The sequence below is a fragment of the Pseudopodoces humilis genome, chromosome 4 (genome assembly GCF_049639895.1).
Source record: "Pseudopodoces humilis isolate 2021_Gansu_Grassland_sample_001 chromosome 4, ASM4963989v1, whole genome shotgun sequence".
Lineage (NCBI taxonomy): Eukaryota > Metazoa > Chordata > Aves > Passeriformes > Paridae > Pseudopodoces > Pseudopodoces humilis.
In genome coordinates this window covers 53,818,126-53,822,643 of record NC_142203.1, presented here as the reverse complement: position 1 = coordinate 53,822,643, position 4,518 = coordinate 53,818,126, and positions in this window count along the sequence as shown.

Genomic DNA, 4,518 nt, shown 5'->3' with positions numbered 1-4,518 from the left:
GGTCGCCCGCCTGCCCCTACGCCGCCGCTCAGCGCCCGCCCTTCGCCCGCCCCGCAGCGCCCGCGCGGCCCCGCCCGCTGGCCCCGGCCATGGCCATGGCGCCCACCGGGCGCGAGGGCAGGAAGCGGCGCGGGGGGCGCGCCGCCACCGCACCGAGAGCTGTCCCGCGCAACGCGCGAGGGTCGGTCCCGGGGGCGGGAGCGCGGCGCGGGGCCCGGAAAGGGCGCGGGAGCAGCCGGAAGCGGCGCGCGCGACAGCGCGCATGCGCTCGGGAGAGAGCTGCGGCGGGGCGGGGATTCTCCGGGATGGACCGGCCCGGGGAGCTGGGGCTGGCCGTGATGCTCGTGGTACATCGGGAGCGTCGGGGAGAAGCTGAAGGATGAGCAGCAAGCCCCAAAGGGCGAGGCGATCTCGGCGCCGGACGTGCTCGAAGTCTTACCGACCTCCACTGTCACGCTTGGTCGTGCCAGGCAGTTTGCTGCTGGTGGTGAACAGTATGAAAAGCAATTCTAGTGTGTACTTTCATGCAAAAATAGGGCACATTTTTGTATAAGCTTGTTTGTTTGTTTGTTTGTTTGTTTGTTTTAGAGTGGGGAGGGGGAAAGCTTCTTGAGACTTCCTTCCACAACAGTGGCAGGAAGGAAGTGTGGCAAACCCCACTATATCCACTGGCTAGAAATTGTCGTGTCTGGAGATTGTTGCATTTGGAGCCATTTTAAATAGCATTCAGAGTCAGTTCTGAGAACTGCAGCACTGCAGCCCTGGATAAATTTCTGTTTCTGAGATTTCTAGAAGCAGCTGCAGAAGGTTCTCAGGCTTTCCCCCTGAGCCCCATCTCAATATCATAATTTTCAAAACAGCCTCACAGGCTTCTTATATGAAGTGTGCTTTGTCTCTGATCCCCACAGTGCTTCTCAGTTTTTAATAAACTCTGTAATACACTCTGTTTTTGTGTCTTGCTGCAGAAATGAGAACTGTATCATAGTAAGTCATAGCCTAATAGCTTCTAGATCTAACAACAGTGAATGTGTTGCATACACTGACATTTACATCTGCTTTCAGGTATGTCCTGAACGATGCACCACCTTTACACTTCAGATTTCACCAGGTTTCTTCAAGTAATATATTATTTTCATTCACATGCATATATTTTTTATATTTTTATATTTTTAACATATTACATTTCCAAAAATATAGTCCAAAGACACCCGAGTTTGAACACCATTGTACCATTGGCAGTGCTAATTTTACAGGAATACTACTGTTCTCTGCAAAGACATGCAGTCATGCACCCTTAAGTGCTGTTCTGACCGGGAACTTCCAGAATCAAGTGCTTGATCTCTATAAGGTGGGCTACATGAGCAGGCAAGAAACAAATCTACTTCTGTCCATATCCTAACTTAAAGGAAACTGGAAAAAAATACACGTATTTTGTCTTCTCTTGTAAAGTATTTTGTAAAAGGAATGTAAAGCTCTACTGTGGACTGAAGATCCTAAGAGATAATAAAATAACAGAGTTTCAGACCTCAGTTTTTCTTCTCTGTAATTTCTCATTGAAAAAAATACGTCTCAGTAGTTGAGAATTAGTGTATTGTCTCAAAAAGTGTTATATTTTAGGTAATGGCTTTTGTTTGCATCAGGATGGTTGCACCTAATGTGTATAAATAAAAAAAGATCATGAGCTGGAGGGAGATACTTCCTGAAAGAGCAGATTTCATTCACTGCCGTGTGTTAACTGGTAAGTTTAGGGAAAGATTAAAAGACTGGCCTTTGATCCAGAAGTTAAATATTCAATTGTAAAAGTAACAGATGTTGCAGTTTAGGCAATGAAAAGAAGATGAAAAGTGATGCCAGCTCTCCAAACAGTGCCTATTCTTATAGGTTTGCAGTAGACAAGAATGGAAAGGGTGGAGGTGACATGCATCCCTGCCACCAATCTGTCAGTGCCTCTGAATAATCACTTTCCTACCCATGCTCTTGGTGGGCCCTTGACATGGACTGATGAACTGCTGTTGCCACCACCCTCTCTGTACTCCTTGATCCTCTAGGTTCGGGTAGTTGCGCTTGGAAGTATAGGTGGGATCCCAATCCAGCTAGACAGAAAACAGATGCTTAGCTCCTGCACCGTCTGTATTAAAAGGAGGTGAAGACTTTGATCGCAGGGACATTTGCCAACAAAGGACAGAGGACTGTAGAATAAAGATTAAGTGACTTGTAAGAAGCAGGGACAGCAAGGCTGCTGAAACAGACTTTTGTTTGGCCAAAAGCATTACCTCCAGAAGACCTTTCCTCACCAAAAAGCTTTCACAGGCCCAGACCTGCATGAAAGAAAATGCCACAATGCATGCTGCCTGCACAAGCAAAATTCAGGATCCCAACTCTGTCAGAGAGGGGATGGAGGTGAAGCAGGGGCGAAGACACAGAGCTCTGCTACTGCCTGTTCTTCCCCTATACTGATGATATGCAGGAACAACCAAGAGTTGCAGGAACATGGGCCAGCCCAGCCTGCATGGCTCCAGGATTTCTCTCTCTGTTTTCTCATTCCCCTACCCCAGTGGAGGATGTGGTCCTTACCTATTTTTGCAGGTTTCTCCTTCTGAGGGTGTGCAAAGAGGTGGGCGAGAGCTTGAAACCATCATTGCCATCACATCTTCAAGGCATTGTCCCGTGTCTGAGATGGTAAAAGCTTCTATGAATATGATCACACATGTTCTATTGTAAGAATTAACTTAAACATAGTGATTCCAAATTCTTTGAGATTTGTAAGCTTGGTGCTCATAGTCCTGTATTCTTGTGTCTTGTCTTCTCTTTCTCCATGTAAACCCTACAGTTCAGGTTTGGGGGTAAATCTCTGGCTGCTCTTTTCTGGTTTGAGGTTTCTTAGGAAATGTTGGTCATGGGCTTGGCAGATACATGTTTTGAGCCTTGCAATTACATGGAGGTTCTGAAAAAGTTTTTCAGGTGGTGATAGCATGCATTGAGAAATGGATTTTCACAGCAAAATCCTCAAGTATCTTCCTGTAACTTAATGGTTCTTACATCAGCACCTCACATTTAATGAGGCAATGACAAATGCAAAGTTCAGTGCATTCTAACATCCTATTAAAGTTATAGTAGCACTACTGTGCACATCACAACCTACACGTGTATCTTAAAGAGAAGTCAGTTACAGGGAAATGAAAACCAGTTGAAGTAGATCAAGCTGCAGATCTTTTCAGCAGGGAATCCAGAGATTTTCTTCCCTGTTAGCACTCTGCTTTCCATAAGGATGCACATCACTTGAAAAATAGATGTTTCCAAATTGGATCTAGGATCTCTGGTGTGGTCCTAAGCTTTTTTAAGGTGAGAACATTGTCTAGAGTGGCACTTCTCAGAGAACAAGCTCTTTAGTGCATCCACTGGAGTCACATTGTCTACCTCTTGCCACGGTGCTTCTTTGAAGAAGGCAGATTGCCTGTGAGCGATTTAAAGGCTCCTTTGCTGTCACGTGGAGTCAAAACTGCAGGAGAGCAGAATGTGTCAGGCCAGAGAACTTCATGCAGTTCCTCAGAACTTGGGCAGATCACTGGCTCAACTTTGCTTTGGTCTGGGGTCCCAGCAGCATCTTCTCAGAGACATGAGGGGTATTTCTGCAGCAAGGCACCCCAGAACACTCATGTTTTCAAACAGAAGAGGTCAGTGACCTCTGTTCTGATAGGTACTGTGAGAAACAATTGTCACTTTGTAAAATTTTAAACGTTTAGTGAACTTTAACAAAATACAACAAAAGACTGAATAAGGAAAAAAGGACAACGACATTGGATACAGCAACCACATCCTACCCTACAAAGTGGCTATTCCGCCTTTTATACCCCTGTGGGGCGGGTTGGTGTGGTGGGGGGGGGGGGTGTGGTGCGTCAGGCAACCATGGCCCCACCCCAAGTCTGTCAGTCAACTCTTCTTCGCCGTTCATTGGTGAAAACTGCTTTCTTGCAACTTGATTGGAGGTCAGGTGTTGCCATGCCGCGCCCCCTAGTAACAAGCTCACGTGCCCCATGCATGGGGTGCAGGTGCAGGCTGTGGGGAGAACAGAGGACAGCTGAACAGACCACAATAACATAACCATACATCAATGAAGCTTCTTTTAACAGACACACAATATTCATCACCTAGTTGTGAGAGCCAATCATCATATTACCTATCTATGACAGTACTGAGGACCTTGCAGCATAGGGGTATTGTCAAGCAGGACCACGAACTGCTTGTGAAAGGCTGCAGGTACCAGCGAAAGGTCAGTAATCTGAGATGGAATTCATGCTATGTAGACACCGTTTCAGCCAGTGTTGACAGCTTGTTTTGCAACCACAGAGATTTCCAATAGAATCAGTGAACTACTTGCTGCAGTCCTGCTGCAGCTACTTTGAATAAGTTTTAAGACACCAATATTAATAAGGCTTTAACGTTTCTGCGCGTGAGATTCCTTTTCTGCCTGCGCCATGGGTGTCTGTCTCCCTTCACAGCATCTTAAGGCTTGTGGGT